A 22475-nucleotide genomic window follows, 5' to 3' on the forward strand; every position below is an offset into this window, starting at 1 on the left:
GGATTCAGGAAATCCTGGAGCCCACAGCCCGCGACGCCTCCGCCCCCCGCTTGCCCGCCTCGGGTGACCTCGCGGGCTCGCGCCGCCCCTGGGCGCTTGGGGGTACCGCGTCCCCTGGAGGGGACGAGGCTCCTGTGGCCCGCCGTCCTGTCCGCCTGCTTCCCCTGCCCTTAGCGAAAGCGTTGTGATCGCACCGCGTCTCCCTATGAGTAAGCACTTTTTCCCTTTCAAGTAGCCGAACATCTCCCAAGCCTTCGGGGCAGTACCTTTCTGTTCTCCTCTTCCCCGACCCCCGCCGCCCGTCGGCTCCCTTCAGCAGCTCCTCTGGCTCTGTAGCCCGTGCGCGCGGTTAGGACCGAGGCAGCCAGGGACCTCTCGGGGTGCTCTGGAAGGCACAGCCCTAGAGACTGTGGGAGGGGGGTACTACCCCACTCCCCACATCAGCTGCAATTGCCGGTATTTACTTTTCTCCACCCGCTATCCTGAAGCGCTCTAAAGAGAGGCTGGGGGACGCCGACCACCCCCGCCCCGGCTTCTGGCCAGTTCCAAAGTTGCCGCCGCCGCCGCCGCTGCTGCTCCGGCTCTCGTTTGCGGGCGGCTCCTTTGGCCTCACTCCAGGGCAGGAGATGATCCCAGCCGGGAGAATGGAGTGGGGTTAATAGCGTACTCGGTGCTTCTTGCTCCTCACCTGCTGTGTATTACATCCCTACTGCTGCAGAAGGTTGAACTTAGAACTAACTGGGTTGGAGAGCCTTGCCTTTTAGGATCAGATAGACAGGATGCTCTGGGTGCCTGGCCTGCTATGACGGATGGGGGATGGGGAAGAAAGCCTGGCTGGCCACACAGTAGGTAGAAAACGTAGCTGAAGTTAAAAACTACTGAGAGGTAAGCACTACTCCACTTAGCTGGATGTCACAATGTGATTGGAAGCCTAAGTTTGATCCTGGAGATGCAATTCACAGCGAATTCCGACGAAGTGGTAGGAATCCCACACATGCCAGTAGCCATCACGTGCCCAAAGTCTGATACCCCTAGGGTAATGGTCACATGACTTCTTTTGACTTTAAGATTGGAATGTAATGGCTGAAGCCCGAATTCCAAAAACGACAGCCTTAAAAAAGGGGAGGGGAGTATGAACTAGCCTCTACTCAAGGGAATTCTACTTGAATTTGAATGAGGGGCACAGAGAGGGAATTTAGTGGTCAGATTTTATCTAAAATAAAAACAGGAATGGTTTTTAAAATAAGGGTTTGAGATATGTTTGTGCTGGGACATTTACCTCCCCCCTTCCCCCACCATGAGCCTTCAATCTAGTGACGGCTTTTCTAAATTTAAAAAAATTTCTAATTATTTTCTAGGAAAATTGTTATTTTATTCATACCCTATTTCATCTCTAACTGATGGATTTGAAGCTATATCTTCTAAGATAATGTTAAAAAATAAGGCTTTGTCCATATTCCTGGGTCTGGCCTATATTCTAATTGTAGTGTTCTGTTTTGGCTCAGTGGATAGAGCGTCCGCCTGCCGACTGAAGGGACCCGGGTTCCATTCCAGTCAAGGGCACATGCCGGGTTGCGGGCTTAATCCCCAATGTGGTGTGTGTAGAAGGCAGCCAATCAATAATTCTTTTTCATCATTGATGTTTCTCTCTCCCTTTACTTTCCTCTCTGAAATCAATAAAAAATATATATATAAAAAGAAAGGATTTCACTTTCAAAAAAAAAAGAAATCAGGAACAAAAACAGTGGACACAAAATTTGACAAGTTGATTTGGTTGGGTCTTTGCCTGTCAAAAGTTTGGTAGAATAATGAGAGGGCACTGAAACAACTCCCATCTTGACCAATACCCGCCCTTGTGGCCCAAATTATGGTTGCTGTAGGAAATTCGTGGCAGTTTTGGTGTTCAGATTATATATTGCAGAGTATAGAAATGGGCAGAGGAATCTCTGAGGTCATGAGTTTAAAAGCTTTACTTATTCACAAAAATGGATGCAGCGTTGAAAACAACTAGGGCAGCTAAAAATGAAAATGGGAACATTAAGAAATTTTGGCTTTGTGTGCGTTAGCCAAAAACCCTTTATCTACTGCAGCAACCTATGATTGACTCCAGCACTTCATTTTCCTGCTGTGCTTGGGTTTCTGAGCCTAAAAACTAGAATTACTTTAAGCACATAGTTCTGACCCCAAGGGCTAGCCTTGGGGCACACATTAGCTGGAAATGGGTTTAAAATGCACCTGCAGTTACTGGAGTTAACTACACTAGTAGATAACAACCCTTTCCCACCAGTGGAAGTAAGATGACAATATAATTTTAAATTGAATTTCTTTTTTAAATTTTTTTTATTGATTGATTTTAGAGGAAGACATCGATTTGATGTTCCACTTCTTTATGCATTCATTGGTTGTTTCCCTATCAAACCCGCAACTTTGGCAGATAGGGATAACGCTCTAACCAACTGAGCCACCTGGCCAGGGCTCTAGATTGAACTTCTAATAAATATTTAACCTCAAAAAGGACAGTACAGCCTGGCTGGTGTGGCTCAGCGGTTGAGCGCCGAACCAGGAACGAAGAGGGAAGATAATTTGGCCATGGTGCTTGAGCACTGAAGTGATTATTTTTGGTGAAACTGACAGGGAAAAGGAAGAAAGTCCACTTGCTATTCATTATTCCATATTCTGTCTTAGGCATTATTTCTACTTGCCTTTCCAAGGAATTTACTGACATAATATTCTTAGCACATATGATAAATTCATGAATTTGCTATTGTGTTTGGTATAGCATAATCTAGGTGGAATGTGTGTTAAACTGTTTGTTTTTGCTATTTAGTACAGATTCCAAAAGTAGCTGGTATAAAATTACAAGTGAACATCTATCTATACATGACAACCTGGGTATGTTTTTAGAATCATTTTGTACTGGCTCATATGGTAATTTCTTTTTTGGTGAAAAGTAATCCAGGGGGTGGAAAATTTGATCTGTGAAAATAATAAAACTCGGTTTAGAAGAAAACAGCTAGATCATGCTCTGAGTCTGTATAAATTATCCTAAGGAGTGATGTAACATGTAACGCATGTTCAATGTGTTGGAAGTTTCAAAAGCTTTTTGGATACATTACACTGTTGGAAGCTCTTTTAGACACCAGTGGTCACAACTAGCTGTTTTTAGCTATGAGAGAACTTTGGTTAAAGTTATGGTTTGGCTAATCATGAAATGTCAGCCTCAGGAAAAGATCGGATAATACTTGAGCCATCTTGTAGGTAGTTATGGAGGTGAGGCAGTTTCAAAACATTCAATATGTTTAATATTGAATTTGCCTTATTTTTAGCACTTGAAGGACAAATATTACTGAGTATAAACTGCTTTAGGGATGAAAAGCATTGCTGGTTAAATGAAAATGAAAATACTAGCGGGGAAGTATGTGGGAATTGGCTTCAGAAGAACTGGATTCTAGACATGGCTCTGCCACTGACTCATAGTTTGACCTTGAGAAAGCCATTTAAAATTATTATATTGATAACTAACATTGAGTACACACATGTGCCAGACACCATAAATTTTCTCATTTATGAAATGAGGGCATAGCTCAAGGTTTTTGGTTTCCTGGGATTTTTTTTCAAATAGTTATAGCCTGGCTTATTTTAGTTATATTTATCACTTGAATTTTCAACTTTCAGTGCAACTTTATTGAACCAAGTTAAATAACCTGTTGGCAAGTTGATGATCACCACTGGCTTATTCCAGGATTAATGTTAGTTCTTTAAAATATAGATGTACCTTTTATATCATTTCTTAACAAGGATTTTTGGCACATTAAACCAACTGATTTTATATTACGAGAAAACTTAATTTTTCCTACCAGAGTAGAAATTTGTTTGATAGAAAGGAGATAGTGTTGTTAATTGAAAAAGGCATTGAGTGTGGAATCCAGGGCCTTTTAGTCCTCTATAGTTTGGACAGATAACCCATCTTAAGTAAATCTTGGAAGTTCTCTGTTCATATCTGGATTTTACTTTATTTGTTAGCCATCTGTTTCCAATCTATGTATTTCACAGGCATGCTGAAAGGATAAGTGAGCTATGTAAGCCTTGGCTCTTCAGCAGACAGGTGCTATATAAATTCAAAGTACTGTAGTAGTATATCATAGAAACACTAGACCTTTAATAAGAGTTTATAGAAATGGTAGAGTTCTCATCACTTACGTCTTGCCACATTTGTACTTGTCTGTAAAAGTTCTCCAGCCATCCAATTTCATGAGCAAAGGAGAAATAAAGCCAGACATATTATAATGAAAAATAAGAGAAATGGTTGATAACAAGAGAATAAAAACCTATACGTAATAACTTTCTTATATTTTTATCCCCTCTACGGTGCCAAGTAGCCTGTGAAAGCCATTAATGTGGTGGTGGCTTTCACAGGCTACCACAGGTCTCAAGGACTACTGAGCAGTGTTTTGATGTTCATTATTAATCATTACAGAATCTGTTGGATAATCATGCTTCATTCTTAGTTTTGTGATAGGAGGTTTTGTGTAAAATTGCTCATGAAAAATCAAATGTTTCTCCTTATAATTGGGAGGACAACATGCAAGTATGCAAACGCGCATAATGAAGATAATCTGTATATTTAAGGGTCCGTGCCATCATTAACACAGAAAAGGTGAAAAGTTAATATAAATCTTCTCTTGAAAAACAAACGTGTTGAGCTAAATGGGTCATTGTCTTTCTTTTTATAGATGGGCCATTTTCACCCATTACCCTCAAATCTGTTAATTTGGAATTAATTTTTAATGTTTATTATAATTTTGCCAATTATATGATGCTTCTTTAACTGTTGTTCTTTTGAGTTATGCATTTTTTTCCCTTTGGTTAAAATTATGTTTGATGACATTTGTTAAAATATCACTTTTAAAGTGATAGTTAATTAAAATGAAAATAAGTTGGAAGAAAAAATAAAAATTTTAAAAAATGAAATAAGCAGGAAGCCCTGGGTTAAAGGACTTTTAAAATAACCTGGTATCATAGGACTAGTTCTGAAAAATAGCTTCTTTTTTGTTAACAGAAATATTTTTTTTAAGTCAAAGCTCTGATTTCTACCATCTCTGGTTTAAAATATTGATAGCAAATTTTTTGTTATCTTCACTGAAAATATAACTGATTCTCTTAAACTGTTATATATATTTATTTAGAAAATTTTTACTTTCTTTTAAAGTTTTTTTATTTTTTAAATATGTTTTTATTCATTTCAGAGAGAGGAAGGGAGAGGGACAGAGATAGAAACATCAATGATGAGATAGAATCATTAAAAGGCTGCCTCCCGCACACCCTGTACTCGGGATTGAACCAGCACCCTGGGCATGTGCCCTGACCAGGAATCAAACCCTGACCTCCTGGTTCATGGGCCGACTCTCAACCATTGATCCACACTGGCTAAGCTAAAGTTTTTACTTTCTATAAAATAAAATTTGTGGGGTAGTATCATAGCTTTGAATATTGATATTATTGCGTTCTATATTACATGCTCTGATTACATAGTGTGCACTCAGATAGACATTTAAATGATATATGTTATATTGATTTCAGAGAGGGAGGCAGAGAGAGATAGAAACATCAATGATGAGAATCATCGATTCTGCCTCCTGCAAGTCCCCTGCTGGGGATTGAGCCCACAACCCAGGCATGTGCCCTGACCAGGAATCTAGGTATCAAACTCCTGGTTCTTAGGTCGAAGCTCAAACACTGAGCCACACCGGCTGGGCCAGATTGATATTTTCATTTTTTTAAATTTATTTATTGATTAAGATGTTACATATGTGTCCTTATTCCCCCATTACCCCCCCATCTCCCCCACTCCTGCCCTCACCCCCCTGTTGACTTTTCCATTGGTTAGGCTTATATGCATACATACAAGTCCTTTGGTTGATCTCTCCTCCTTACCCCCACCCTCCCCTACCTTCCCTCTGAGGTTTGATGGTCTGATCGATGTTTCTCTGTCTCTGGATCTGTTTTTATTTTCTTATTCACACTGAATGATACATTGTCTTTCAGAGATGAGTATAATTTTTAAGCTTTTTCCCCGTATTTCTTAATTTGCTTGCACATTTTCCTTTGCCATTTCTTAAAGTCCTTTTTGGTATTTGGGGCCTTATATTTCAGGTCAGGGAGAATTACCATTATAGACTGAACAGTGTTTTCTCAGAGGTGAAAATGACAGGAAATGGTTCTTGGAGTATATTCTGTTGCTATAAAAGTCAGTATGTATTTAGTCATCTAAAGGTTACTAAAGTAAACTAAGACACTGGAAAAGTGTCCTAAGTGGTGCATACTTAAGATGTTTTTAATCACTTTACTTTGGATTAAAGAAATACAAGGCCATTATAAAAATCATAAAGAAAAACGTAACAGGGTTTATAAATAAGAAAATTTAAATTACTCAAAATTGTACCATCTACCACTTCTTTATATATTTTATCTATTTCCTGTGTCTAGAGAAAGTTATTTATTTTTACAATTTGGATCATATGGCACATACAGTTTTATCCCATTCTCTCACTGCATTCTGAACATGTTTTCATGTAATCAAATATTTTTTTAAAAGTTTAAAATCACTGCATGGTAGTCTATATAATGGATATTTCGTAATCTTTTTTACTGATTCCAGGTTGTTGGACGTTTATGTTATTTTCATATCTTATAGAAAGGGCTTCAGGGAACTTCCTTGGGCAAGAACCATTTTGCGACTGATTATTTCTTTGAGATAAATACATAGAAATTGCATGAAGTTTTGTTTTTAAACATGAATTCCTTTGACAATCTCTGGAAGTTAAACATTGGCTTAAGCAAAAAGAGCCTTGATTGCAAACAGTGGCACTAAAAAAAAAAAAAAAAAAAGCCATTCTTTATATAGCGTGTCATACTGACCAAACTGGACCTGGTTTAGGTAAAGTATATGTCTTGGAAATATTTTGGTTTCCTCTGATCTAGTTAACAGGTGCAAAGCAGGATGAAGTAGAATCCTGTGCGGTATACAATCATAGGAAGTTCTATTTTTTGAAACGTAGCTCTTAGTGGAGGAAGGGAGACAGGTTTGTTTTTCAGTTGCCTGTAGAGTTCAGGTTGCTATAAAATTTGGTTCAAGTATATGGAGCTTAGCCCAGCCAGCATGGCTCAGTGGTTGAGTGTCGACCTATGAACCAGGAGGTCACGAGTTAGATTCCTCAGGGCACATGCCCGCGTTGTGTGCTCCATCTCCAGTGGGGAATGTGCAGGAGGCAGCCAATCAATAATTCTCTCTCATAATTGATGTTTCTATCTCTCCCTCCCTCCCTCTCCCTCTCCCTGACTGAAATCAATAAAAATATTTGTTTTTTAAAAAGCATACAGAGCTTATTTGTAATCATAAACCTTCAGTATTCTACAGAAACTTTTCATCCTGGAGTTGGTTAAACGACTGTTTGTTGATAGGCTTCTTTAATCTCAGGCTATTGGTCTCTTGCCATCACTCAATAAACTAAAACTTTTTTATTTCATTCAGGTTGCTTAAATAATATTATTAATCAAAAATTCAATTATGAAAATTCTGATGCTACCACTTACTTTGTACCTAGTTTCAGTATATGGTGACTCCCCAAATTACAAACACTTGTATTAAATATTTTGTTTATTCCAATGGCTCCTTGTACATTGCATATGCCTCTCTAAACATGCTGCTTCACAGACCTGCCCTGACATTTTTCTCCTCCCCGCACTTCAGCAGTCTCACTAAGGACCATGTTGGAAGGTTCGATTGACCTGACAACTCTCTCTAACCACCTCCTTTTGTCTTTTCTGGGGTATCATATACATACTATATTTCATAGAGTGGATTTTAGCATAAAATAGCTTTGTTATTTTACATCTCTGTGACATTGTGGAAGTTCTTTTAAGTCCTCCAAATTTCAATTTCTCCATTTATAAAATGAGGATACCTCTTGTCACATAGTTGGCCTTAGAATCAAATGAGAACATTTATAAGGAAACTCGCATATTATTAGGTACTTAATAAATGTTCCCATTTACCAGTCAGTTAATGTTGCCTTAGATATGATCTTTGTTAGGTGTGTACAACTATCTACTTACCTCTTCATTGTTCTCTTAATTCAAACCGCTTTTCCTTAAGTGTCACCACATAAGATAAATAAGATCGTTTATTTTTTTCTGTTTTATACTGGCATTGTGAAGCTACTGCTTTCAATTGCTTTTCATTGTGAATGTGAAGGATTTTTAACAAAGTTCCAGGTTGGCTTACCTCAGAAAGCTGTTTACTATTTAATTTATTCTTTTGTGAGGACATGCCATCCAAGAGTCTAAACAACTGGCCCTCAAAAGAAAATTGGAAATATGACTCTTTTAATACATTGCAGATAACAATATAAGTTCATGGCCATTAACAAATATAGCTTAGATCAGGATGAAAAGTAATACTTTTTTGGGGGGAGGAAAAAATGCTTTAAGTTCTTCAGTGTTTCCACAATAGTAGAAATCGTAAAAATGTGAATGCTAGAAAGTTTACCTTTAAAAAAATGGGAGAAAAGATAAAATCAATTAGTAAAAACATAAAAATGCTGGAGATGGCAGAAGGTTATAAATTAAATTAATAGCTTTCCAAGATGACATGTAGCCTTTAGAAATGGATGAGTCCAAAACATATTAATCATAAATTTATGATGCCCATTATTTCTTCCAGTGGAAGTTTTCAAAGAGTAAAACCAGGAAATGATAAAGGACATTGGCACGTTCAAGAAATATTTTGAGAAGGGGGGGGGGCTAGTCAGGAAAAAAGGAGACATGTAAAACTTTAGACAATAAATAAAAAATATATATTTTGAGTAGTTTGTGGGTCTCCGGTTTACAGCTACAGTGAAATCATTTTTTCTTTCTTTTTTTGCAAGTGTTTATGAATAATTAAAATTTTATTTTTTTGTATTATGGTAATTTAAAAACAAATATAGCCAAGTTATCATTAAATGTAGATAGCAAAAAGGTAATATTGATAGGTTTACATGTTTAAATATATAAACTAACCCATGCATTTGGTGTCATGCGCTAAATCCAAATATTCTAGCATTAGTTGGACCTCTGGGGGAGGGGGACAACTAAAGCCCTAGGTGCTGTTTTCTCAGTGGTTAAGAGTGTCACCCTGTGCACCAAACGGTCATGGGTTCGATTCCCAGTCAGGGCACATATCTGGGTTGAGGCGTGTGCATGAGGCAACCAATAGACATTTCTCTCTCACACCCATTTTCTCCCTCTCTCTTCCTCTCTCTCTAGAATCAATGAAAAACATATGGGGGAATTAAAAAACAAACTAGATTATATTCATAAGGGCTAGCAGAAGGGGGAGAACTTTCCTAACCACAGAAAATTTCTGTAAAACCAAGCAGAAGGCTGATATGTCAAGTACCTTGAAATATGTATTATGTAAAAGAAGGTTTGTAAGCTATTTATAAATAGATGTAAAACTCAGGAAAACTTTAAAATATTACCAAAGTTCTCAAGTATATATTGAGAAAGTACAAACTGCAAATGGAGTAATAGTTAGCCAAGGATAGTAATACAGACAATACCTTAGTCTGTGGAATGATTTCATCCATTCAACTAAATAAAAGTTTAATGAAGTTGGTTAGGAGCTAGAGCTACAAAGATCGATGATACTTCTGCAATCTAGTAAAAGAGAAAAACACAAAAGTAATGTTTGATTTCATGAAACCTAAAAATATCCTCATATGCAGAAAATGAACTTAAATATGGCCTCTTTTCTTTTTTTTTCCTGCGCACTGTCTCACACCCATGCTCACACCATGCACACACCCTCACACGCTCTCACCGCCTCTTTTCTGAACATAAAATAATTTCTAAATTTAAACCTTGTGCCAACAAAGACATTCATTTATAACCCAATATAATCAAATCTAAACTAAGAACAAATCAAATTTAAACATAGTTATTTCTTTGCAATAATTATCGCATCCTAAAAAAGTGCCCACAATGAGTTAATTTTACTTAAATAGAACATTGCTCAGCCTATAAATGAAGGTCAGCAGACACTAGTGTCTTGGAATAAAATAGCCCTTTGGCAAGAAAATGAGCCACACCCCGTTTTTACAAAAATAAAATTCTTTCCAGCTTTACTAAATTGTAAATGTGTGCTCAGCATGTACTTCTGCAGTAGTTGGTTTTGCAGCTGTGGAAATATCCATGTATGCAGAAGCTCTTAAAAACATTGATTCACCATTGACTTGTACATGTAGCTCTCATATTTTCTATAGTACAGTATTCTGTTGTTTTATCTGACTCACGGATAGTAGTAAGTAACTACAGGTCTAGCTATACCTTAATTTCCTGCCTTGAACTTCTTGAATGTTACAGAATTTAAAATGAGCAGGAAAACCCAGGATTCCAAATCTGATCATTGTTTCATTTTGGTGGGAGAGAATTGAATACTGTGCTCGGATGTACTATGTCTGCTGTGCTGTATGGTTTTCTTCAAAGACAATAGTACTATATTCCTGCCATGTACCATAGAGACAACTGTATTTCGGGGGGAAAGGAAAATAAACCCTGCAGCGAGGCCCCATTCTCCTATTTTGCTCACAGTGCACCTGACACACACCAGGTCTCCCTACATACATTTGAAAGAGTGAAAAATAAATGGTCATGAATAATTTTTTGCTGGATAATAAGTTTAATTCTCTCCTATGGATGAATAATATTTCACTGTATAAAGATTAGATTGTGAAATACTAATCAGCAAATCAGTAACCTGTGAGTCACCTTGAACAAAATACATAATGATGCAAACCTATAAGAAGACTAAGCAAAGCAAGTGCCTTCCTTGGTTTTCTTTCTCTTTTAATGATTTTAAAAGGATGGCCATGGGTAAATGGTATGGATTGGACTTTTATTGTAAGAACTGCTTGACTTTAGAGTTAAAGAGGAAATTGGGACATATTAGTATTTTTTTCACTTAAAATTTTTTAACTTTTAATTTTTTAAAAAAATTTTATTCTCAATTACAGTTGACATTCAATATTGTATTAGTTTCAACTGTACAACATAGTAGTTAGACATTTATATAACTTACAAAATGATTCCATACATCTTTCACTCACCTGACACCATGTATAATTGGTACAATATTATTGATTAAAATCCTTAAACTGTATTTTACACCCCATAACTAATTTGTACTTCTTATAATACCTTCACCGTTTTCATCCAGCCACCTAAGCCTCCTCCCATCTGGCAACCATCATTTTGTTCTCTGCATCTATGAAGTTGCTTTAGTCTTGCTTGTTCATTTATTTTGTTTTTTAGATTACAGATATTAAGTGATGGTATTGGTCTTTATCTGTCTGACTAATTCCACTTAGCATAATATCTGCTAGGTCCATTCATGCTGTCACAAATGGTAAGCTTACATTCTTTTTTTATGGCCAAGTAATATTTCATTGCATATATATATATATATATCTACACACACACACATACTAGTGGCCCAGTACACAAAATTCGTGCATGAAGGGGGGGGGGTTCCACGCAGCCCAACCTGCACCCTCTCCAATCGGTGACCCCTTGGGATTGGGCCTAAACTGGCAGTCGGACATCCCTCTCGCAATCTGGGACCACTGGCTCCTAACCACTCACCTGCCTGCCTGAACGCCACTAACTGCCCTCCCCTGCCAACCTGATCTCACCCACAACTGCCTCTGCCTACCTGATTACCCCTAACTGCCTTCCCCTGCTGGCCTGATCTCACCCCTCCTCTCCTGCCAGCCTGATCTTGCCCCCAACTGCCCTCCTCTGCTGGCCAATTTGGTTCTGATTGGTCGGTTTCTATGCCAGTCAGTGTCAAAAGCTCTGTCTCCTAGGCAGCCATTGGCTCCTCACAGTTCACCCAGATTTGGTTCTGATTGGTCAGTTTCTATGCCAATCAGCGTCAAAAGCTCCACCTCCTAGGCAGCCATTGGCTCCTCACACTTCACCCAGATTTGGTTCTGATTCGTTGGTTTCTATGCCAATCAGCGTCTCTGGGCCTATCAATGGGGCCTAATCAGAAAGGAGGGGCTGATGAGCAGCCCCAGTGGAGGCCTGGAGAGAAATGGAGGTGCGGCTATGGATCAGACCCTGCTTCTCTCTTCAGGCTTCTCTCCGGGCCTGATTTGCAGCCCCCTCAGCAGTCAGTGCTGGGTCACCAGGCCTGCAGCTGCAGGACTGACTTCCGGTTGGTCGAGCCTCTGATTGTGAGGGACCCAGGGTTTTTATATATTAGGATAGCACTTTATTCATTCCTCTTTCAAGTGGAGCATTTAATCTATTTACATTTAAAGTAATTATTGATAGGTATGTAGTTATTGCCATTTTATTGTTTTCTGGTTGTTTTTGTAGTTCTTCTCTGTTCCTTTCTTATTATTCTCTTGCATATTGTTGACTTTCTATAGTGTTGTGCTTCAATTCCTTTTTCTTTATTTCTCATATATCTCTTGTATATTTTTAGTTTGTGATTACCATGTGCTTCATATACACCAAGATATGGTTATAGCAACTATTTTACTGGTAAGTTGATGGTTGCTTAAGTCCTAACACATTCTATAATCACCACTGTTTTTACTCACACCCTCCTTATATTTTTGTCATTACTTTTTACTTCTTTTGAGTGTGCATGTGTGTTTGTGTGTATCCCTTAATTTCCTGTTGTAAGTATACATGATCTTCCTACTTTTGCATTTTAACCTTTGTACTAGCTTTAGTGTTGGTTGATCCACTGCTTTTATTATGTATTTGCCTTTGTCAGTGAGAATATTTTTTCTGTAATATTTTTATTCATATTTTTTTCTTATAAAAGTCGCTTTAGCATTTCTTGTAATACTGGTTTAGTGGTAATGAACTACGTCAGCTTTTTCTTATCAGGGAAGCTCTTTATCTCCTTTGATTCTAAACCATAGCCTTGCTGCTGGGTAGAGTTGTCTTGGATGTAAGTCCTTGTTTTTTATCACTTTGAGTATTTCATGCCAATTCCTTCTGTCATAGGAAGTTTCTGTTGAGAAATCAGCTGACAGTCTAATGGGAGCTCTCTTGTAGATAACTAACTGCTTTTCTCTTGCTGCTTTTAAGAATCTCCCTTTGTCTTTAACCTTTGGCATGTTAATTGTGTGTTTTGGTGTGGGCCTCTTTAGGTTCATGTTTTTTGGGACTCTGCATTCCCTGGACTTGTATGTCTTTTTCCTTCCCCAGGTTAGGGAAGTTTTTCAGTCATTATTTCTTCAAATAGGTTTTCAATTCCTTGCGTCTTCCTCTTTGGACATCCAGAATGCAAATGGTATTATGTTTGATGTTATCCCAGAGGTCCCTTAAACTATCCTTATTTTTTTTTTAATTTTTTTGTTTGTTTTTGCTGTTTCAATTGGGTGTTTTTGCTAACTTGTCGTCCAAATCACTCATTTGGTCCTCTGCTTCCTCTAATCTACTGCTGATTTCATCTGGTGTATTCCTCATTTCAGTTATTGTATTTTTTCTAACTGGTTCTTTTTTATGTATTTTATCTCCTTTTAATGTCACCTACCTCTTGGTTGAAGTTCTCACTGAGATAATCTTTTCTTCCCCTAAGTTCATTGAGTATCTTTATAACCAATGTTGAACTCTGCATTTGGTAGATTGCTTCCTTTTTTTTGTTTTGTTAATCCTCACCCAAAGATATTTTTCCCATTGACTTTTTAGAGAGAGTGGAAGGGAGGGAGAGAGACACAGAGAGAGAAACATTGATGTGAGAGAGACACATCAATTGTTTGCCTCCCACACGCACCCCAACTGGGGACCAGGGATCGAGCCTGCAACTGAGGCACATGCCCCTGACCAAAATCAAACCCACTACCCTTCAGTCTGTGAGCCGATGCTCTAGCCACTGAGCCAAACTGGCTAAGGCAATTGCTTCCTTTTAAATATTTCCTATTTCTTTGTTGAAGTTCTCACCGAGATCATCTATTCTTCCCCTAAGTGCATTTAGCATCCTTATTAACCAATGATTTGAACTTGCATCTGGTAGATTGCTTGCCTCCATTTTGTTTCGTTCCTTTTCTGGAGTTTTGTCCTATTTTTTAATTTAGGATATATTTGTTTGTTTTCTCATTTTGGTTGCCTCCTTATGTTTGTTTGTATGTATTAGATAGAGCTGCTATGTCTCCCAGTCTTGGCAGAGTAGCCTTATGTAGTAGGTGTCCTGTGGGGCCCAGAGGTGCAGTTTTCCTGGCCATCTGAGGTGGGTGCTCTCCAGGGGTATCCATTTTGTGCATTTGTGTGTGCTCTCCTGTTGTAGTTGAGCTTTGATTGCTGTTGGCATGTCAGTGGGTGGTATTGACCCTAAGGCTGACTAACTGAGGACTGGCTATAACTTTGGCAGAAAAGCTGTTTTGTGGGGGTTGGCCCCACAGAGGGAGATTTGCTTTAGTGGGGCTCAGGTGCTTGCTCAGTTGACCCTTTGGGTATGTCATTTATGGTGCTAATCAGATGGTGCTCTGTCATGATCTGAAGCCAGCCACCTGGTGTGTTGGTTCTGTGGCCTCTTGAGAGGGGCTGCCATGCAGGCCATGATCAGCCCCTGCCTGTGTCCAGCCTGGGGCCACCTGGTAGGAGCTTGAAAGTAACTTTGGTTGGTAGCTGCTTATGCAGGGTTTGGAGGCACTTGAGAGTGGTTATGCTGTGAACCAAGGCCAGCTTCCACTCGTGCCAGTCTTGGGGTCTCTTAGCAAGAGGTACGGGGTATGGTGCAGCCAGATGCTGCTTGTTTGGGGTTTGTGGACCTTTAAAAGATTTTAGGAATGTCCACAGCAAGGGCCCAGGCTGGCCCCTTTTGTGGGTTAGCCATCAAAAAAGATTTTGATCTCATGTGTGTAATTGGGTAGGTCTGGGTCTCAGAGATCACTAGGATAGGGTGAGAGCTATGTTAACTGGGTTAATGGAGACTCAGATTTAGTGCCTGCCTGGGCCTGAAGGGTGTGGTAGTAGCTTGGGTGGGGTGGGGGAACTCAACAAAGGAACAAATGGCATCCAGAGCACAGGAGAGAGCTGCCCCTCCAGCCTTCGCCTTGAAGCCGGACTTGAAGCCAGACGATTCAGTTCTTCCCTCTATGTTCTTGAAGCCTTTCAAACTACTGTCCCTTCACTGGAGCTCAGGGCGAGTGTTTGTGAGCAAGTGAGTCTGTGCACGGACCCTTTAAGAAGATGCCTGTGTCTGCAGCAGCTCTCCAACTCACCCAGATGGAGTCCCTGTGTATTTTCACAGCCAGCTGTTGTGGAGACTCCTTTTTCCCAAATGGTGGTCTGGGCTTGGGAGCCCAGTGTGGGGCTGGGACCCCTCACTCTTCAGTGGGGAACCTCTGCAGCTGAGATATCCCTCCCGATTTTTAACTACCACACATGGGTATGAGACCAGCCTAGTTAACCTTCCTGCTCCTCCTACCAGTCTTGACATGGATTTTTCTTTATATCTTTAGTTATAGGAGTTCTATTCTTCAGGTGGTTCTCCAGGGTGGTTGTTCTATAATTTAGCTGTAATTTTGCTGTAGTAGTGGGAGGAGGTGAGCACGAACACAGTGTTTACACCTACTTTGCCATCTTGACTGGAATCCCTTTTTCAAGCAATTTTATTAAGATGTAATCTACATTCCATACCACTCATGCAAAATGTACAGTTCAGTGGATTTTAGCAATTTACAAATATAGTCAACTATCCCCACAGTCAATTTTCAAACATTTTCATCACCTCAAAAAGAAACCCCATACTCCTGACTTATCACTCTTTCCAGCCCTCTACCTCCTCAGCTCTAAATAACTACTAATCTACTTTCTATTTCCATAGGTTTCACGATTCTGGGCTTTCATATGAATGTACCATATAGTATGTGGTCTTTTGTGTCTAGCTTCTTTCACTTAGCACATAATGTTTTCAAGGTGCATTCACATTATGACATGTATCAGTACTTTATTCCTTTTAGTAGCTGAATAATATTTCATTGTATGGATATAACATGTTTGTTTATCCATTTAACCATTGATAGACATTTGGGTTGTTCCACTTTTTGGCTATTATGAATAATGGGAGATGTTAATATTAAATGTCTAACCATAGGTCAGCTAATGAGTTAGAGGTGGTACTGACAAGATAACGGTTTATTTATCACTACTCTGCTATTGATATAAATCATTGTTTTGCTTGACTCTGAGCAATATTGATTTCTACATTTAATATAGCTGTTTTTTATTGTTTCCTCATGCTTACTAGCTTATTATCTTCAACCTGTTCCCAGTAGCTTTGTCCCTAGTAGTCTTTTTACATGAATAGTGGAAAGCCTATAAACGTTTTATAATCACCTTTTGTAAATCTTTTTTTTTTTTAAATATATTTTATTGATTTTTTACAGAGAGGAAGGGAGAAGGATAGAGAGCTAGAAACATCGATGATAGAGAAACATAGACCAGCTGCCTCCTGCACACTCCCTACCGGGAATGTGCCCGCAACCGAGGTACATGCCCTTGACCGGAATCGAACCTGGGACCTTTCAGTCCGCAGGCCGACGCTCTATCCACTGAGCCAAACCGGTTTCGGCACCTTTTGTAAATCTTATTGTAGTAGATGTTTGCAAACTTCTTGTTTAAACACATTTACTGAACACCTACTCTAAGAAGCAAAGGCAAGCAGGATTAAATGCAGAAGTAAATGATAAATGTTTTTAAACGCAATGGTTTTAGTCCATCTAAAGCATGATTGAAAACATCCAGTATATTTATTTTTAAATTTTACTTTAGAAATATGAAATATATGCACAGAACAAAGTTAAAACGGTATAAAGACAAAGAAAATAAGCCTGGCTGGTGTGGCTCAGTGGTTGAGCATCGACCTGTGAATCAGGAGGTCACAGTTTGATTCCCAGTCAGGGCACATGCCCAGGTTGTGGGCTTGATCCCCAGTAGGGGGCAGGAAGCAGCTGATCAATGATTCTCTCTCATTGATGTTTCTATCTCCCTCTCCCTTTCTCTATGAAATCAATAAAAACATTTTAAAATAAAAATAAGCCTCCTGACCCCAATCCTCCACTTTCTTTCCCAAGAGGTGACCATTAGTACTAGTTTCTTATGTATCCATTCAAAAATGATATTGAATACATTCATCACTTTACATTTTCAGAAGAGCTTGGTGTTTTACATTTAGAAAGTATGGCATTAAATTTGAAAGAGTCTTTACCTTTTTACTTTTTAGGGATTATCAAAGGATGGTAAAAAGAAACTTCAGCTCTGGCCCATGTGGCTCACTTGGTTGGAGTATCATCCTGTGCACTGAAGTGTCTCAGGTTCAATTTCTGGCCCAGGCACATACCCAGGTTGCAGTTTGATCCCCAGTCAGGAGGCAACTGACCGATGTTTCTCTCTCTCTTCCCTCTCCCTCCCTTTCCTCTCTCTCTAAAATCAATAAAAACATACCATCAAGTGATAAAAAATAATACATACTGAGTGGCCAGATTATTATGATCTCTGAATGCATAATAATCTGACCACTCAGTATGTGTGTGTGTGTGTGTATGTGTGTGTGTGTGTGTGTGTGTGTGTGTGTGTGTGTATTAGAGGCCCGGTGCATGGGTGGGGTCCGGCCAGCCTGGCCAGGGGGAGGGGACATGGGCGGTTGGCCTGCCTGCTGGTCGAACTCCTGGTCAAGAGGACAATTTGCATATTAGCCTTTTATTATATAGGATATACATGAGATCATAATAATCTGGCCACTCGGTGTATATGTCAGTTTTAGATCACAGCTTTTCTTTCAAGTACCCTGACCCCAGATTCACCTGCATAGCATAGATCAAAATAGCTAAAGACACCTAGAACCCAACTCTGCCACTGTCTTCTGAATTCATGTACAGAGAAATTCCTGGCCCCAACCTTCTTGCTCTTATGGGCAGTCCGTACCTTGCAGGCCCATTAGGAAAGGATAAGCTTCTCTGAGAGATGAGGGCTGTAGTTCAGTCAAGAAAAGATACAGTGGGGGCTTGCCTGGGGTGGGAATGGCTGGGGGGGTCAATTGGGGGGAAAGGAGACATATGTAGAACGTTAAACAATAAAACAAACAAACAAACAAAATAAATAAATAAATAAGAAATGATAGTTTCAGAATATCACCATTTCTCAAAGCCTAAAGAAAAAAAAAGAAGGAAAAAGATACAATTTCTGAGAGACCCAATTAGAACTTCCTATATAATACTTAATTCATTTAATAGGCCTATATTAGTTATCAACAGTATGCTACGCACTGGTATCACTAAGATAAATAAACAATGTCAACATTTGAAGAGCTCAGAGTCTATTCTAGCTACTAATGTTTTACAGATCAGGCAACTGAGTTCTAATTGATTTTGATTTGCCTCAGCACACTGCCTAAGACAGTGAGTAATAGAGGATGGGGTCTCCTGATACCTGATCCATCACTCTTCTTGGCATAAACTTAAAAACCACGTCCAGGTTTCAATTTTGTTTAATAGAAATGCCTCTTCTTCCCTGAATCAACTGATACTGATTGGTGTTTTCTTTCAGATGTTAACAAAAATGGCCGATGCCATGTTATTAAAGTTGACATGAACTCTCTGAAATTAATTTCATCTGTACTTAAGCAGCTTCCAGTTCTTCCATAGCTAATGGAAATTCATTAGCAATAGTTTTGCAGTGGCAGATTCTTTTTGTAGGTCATATCTTTAATCCATAGTACTCCTTATGCTGATAAAACTGCAGCCTTAATTATTCATCTTAAAGTTTCCTATATTGTAATGCATCCAAAAGATATATAAAACTCGAATTCCAATACAGTATATTAGGTATACATTTTAGGATTTATCACTTCTGAATTCTTCTAAACTGGATTTTATATCACTCTCATAGAGTCAGTTTTGTATTACTTATCACCAAGAAAAAAAAAATTCATTTCATTCACTTACTCAGATATGTACTGAGTGCCTACTATAGGTCAGGCACTATTCCAGGCACTGGGGATTATACCTGTGAATGAAACAAACAAAAATGATCACCCTCATGAAATTTACATCCTATTAAGGGGAGATAAGAAGTAAACAATGATATAATATGTTCTATGGTAATGTGTTATGGAGAATATTAAAACAGGATTGAATGAAGAGGGAATGGGAAGGAAGGCACTGTCATTTCAAATCATGCAGTCATAGAAGATTTCATGAGAGGGAAGTATATGAGGCACAACACGAAGCATATCAAGGAGTGAGCCATGGGAATAACTAGGGAGAAGTATCACTTAAACAAGTAAAATATATTTCTAAAACCAGATATCTAAATTGTCATGCACTGATGGGTTTTAGACCAGAAGTTCTCCATTATATCAGCTTTTTATTTTGATACTAGAGGCCCAGTGTACAGATTCATGCACATTGAAAGGAAATTAATTAGAAGAAATATTTTAATATCGCTATTCACTCTTTCTCTATAATAGAAGTGTCAACCAAATTCACAATCAACAATGACAGATTGAAACACATGCATGCGATTGGTGCCAGCGAGAGCTTTATATGAATCACGCATGGACGAGTCAACTTAGCCTTTTATATATATAGAATAAACTTGCTTAATTAGACCTGCTTTCTGATTTAGCTAAACTTTTTCCAGCCCAGTGAAGCACCCCAACTTCTCTTTCAGGTAATTGTCAGCAACACAGCAGTAAATATCAACATGGAGCAGATTATTATTGTAGATCACGCAGGGAGAACAAAGGGTAAAATATTTAACTGCAGCAGTATTTGACTATATTCTGTACAGTGAGAAAACCTGAAGTCATTTTTAAGGTCCATCATTTCTTACTTCTTTTCAGTCGGGTCAAGTTTCTAAACTTTCTAAATCTCCGTTTTCTGGCTAATGAACAGAAAATAGGATTCTACCAAGTCTCCTATCTACCTACTGCAGGACTTCTGTGAGGATCAAATGAGATGAGGCATGTGAAAATGCTTCACAGACATTTGGTTAACGTGTAAAATGTTTGTACCTGGCTATAAAGCAAGTCGTGTTCCTAGGCTGAAGAAATTCCAAGGAGGCTAGTCGCTAGGGAGAGGAAGCTGGGCCTTGCTACATGATGTCATTACCCAGCACCCACCTGGGCTGGGCTGGGCTGTGGACTGCATTTTGCACCATGGGGTCTTAGCAGCATTGGCTGCAATTTGGTGGGGTGTCACTCCAGGGTGGTGGCCGGGCCTGTGTCCCAATTGGGGGAAGCCGAGTGTTGCTTTCATGGTGCCAGGTCCACAGTGCCATTTCTTTGTAAATGTCATGGCAGCTCCTGTGTTGAGTGTCTGCCCCCTTGTGGTCAGTGCGTGTCATAGCAACCGATCGGAGAGACACTTAGCATATTAGCCTTTTATACTGTATATATAGATTGAACAGAAAGAAATATGTTTTAGCCAGATCAAGTATTCTAGCAGAGTCATGTCAGTAGTTATGTCAATAATTGAATAAAAATAAAGTTTAAAAAATAATGTTTTGGAAAGATTAATTAGAATCATGTTTAAAACAGAATATGGAGTTAATGCAAGTAGATTTTCTTCCCTTTTACCTTGAATTTAATTGTAGTATATTTTGTAATTCCAAATTACATTTTTAGTTAAAACTTTTTACTTTGCTATAATCATAGACACATTACTTGTCAGAAATGACACAGAGAGATCTTGTGTACTTTTTACCCAGTTTCTCGCAATGGTAACCTTTTGCAAAATTATAGAACAATATCAAAATCAAGACATTGCTACAGTCAAAATTCAGAAGAGTTCCATCACCACTAGAATCCCTTTTGTTACCTTTTTATGACAGCAAACACCTGCTTCCTCTTCCTCCTGGAAACCACTGGTCTGTTCACTATTTGTATATTTTTGAATATGTAACTTTTGGGGATTGGCTTTTTTTACTCAGCATAATTTTCTGGAGATTCATGTAAATTGTGTATATCAAGCATGTCAAACTCAAGGCCCACCACAAGGAATAAGAATATTTTTGTGGCCCAGCCAATATAACAGTATGTACGAAACGTTTCAATAAAAATTTTATAACTTAATTTTTACAATATCCTGTTATACATCATTATTAATAACAAACTACAGCATTCACTAATGACTGATTACTATAATGGTGTTGCATTCATTTCCCTTATGCACCTTACATGCAGGCGTACCATTTCTCTCCACTAATACTAGCAGTGAATATTTTAGCAGCCGATTGCCACGTCATTAGTCTTGGACTGACTTGTTTGGTGTGTGCAACAGGAAATATATCGCTTCAGAGAACAAGAAAAATAAGTTTATTTGTGTTACACTTACTAAATTGTGCAGTTATTCAGTGTCTGGTAAGTTAATGTTCAAGAAAAAAATATTAATTTTTATTAAAATATTCTATTATTTTATGTTAACGATGACTCATTTGTTTCAGCCTTTTGTCTTCAGCATGTCTCTATCGAAATAAACCTACATTTCTATGAAAATTGAAGCTTTTGTTTTTTTGCGGCCCACATAAACTTAAATCTTGTATTTGGCCATTGTTAGCCTTTGAGTTTGACATGCCTGGTGTATATCAACACTCTTTTCCACTTTAATGCTGAGTAGTATTCCATATTGTAGATATACCACAGTTTATTTAACCATTCACCCATTGAAGGATATCTGGGCCATTTCCAGTTTAAGCTATTAAAAATAAAGCTGCTATAAACATTTGTGTACAGGTTTTTGTGTGAATGTTAGCTTTTGTTTCTCTGGGATTAATGCCAGAAGAGTGCAATTGCTGGGTGCATGCAAGTTTCATGTTTAGTTTTATAAGAAATTGTCAAACCGTTTTTCCACACTGACTATACCATTTCATCTCCCACCAGCAATGTAGGAGTAGTACAGTCTTTTCCCCATCCTTATCAGCATTTTATATTGTTATTGTTTTGTCTTTTTAACCATTCTGATAGGTGTGTAGTGATATGTCATTTTGGTTTCATTTTGCATTTCCAATGCCTAATGATGTTGAACAGCCTTTATTCTAGATAATCTTTTGTCAGATATATGGTATACAGTTATTTTCTTCTACTCTGTAGCTTGCCTTTTGATCCTCTGAACAAGCTCTTTTACAGAACAAAAGCATTTATTTTGATGAGGCCAAATCCTATCTAATAAAAGAGTAATATTCAAATTGACCATCACTCCAACACACACAAGATGGCTGCCCCCACGTGGTCAAAGATGGCTGCCCCCATGTGGACACAAGATGGCCATCACAAGATGGCCAGCAGGGGAGGGCTGTTGGGAGGGACCAGGCCTGCAAGGGAGGGCAGTTGGGGGTGATCAAGCCTGCAGGGGAGGGCAGTTAGTGGTGATCAGGCTGGCAGAGGAGGGAAGTTGGGGGCGACTGGGCCTGCA

At 38.7% G+C, this 22475-nt stretch overlaps 1 protein-coding gene across 2 annotated transcripts in view; it reads left to right on the plus strand.

Annotated features, from left to right (window-relative positions):
* Positions 1–22475, plus strand: part of PLS3 (plastin 3) — a 96997-nt gene that overhangs the window by 532 nt on the left and 73990 nt on the right. The gene's annotated exons all lie outside the window — the stretch shown is intronic.

Source organism: Eptesicus fuscus, chromosome 1 (genome assembly GCF_027574615.1).
Source record: "Eptesicus fuscus isolate TK198812 chromosome 1, DD_ASM_mEF_20220401, whole genome shotgun sequence".
Taxonomy (NCBI): Eukaryota; Metazoa; Chordata; class Mammalia; order Chiroptera; family Vespertilionidae; genus Eptesicus; species Eptesicus fuscus.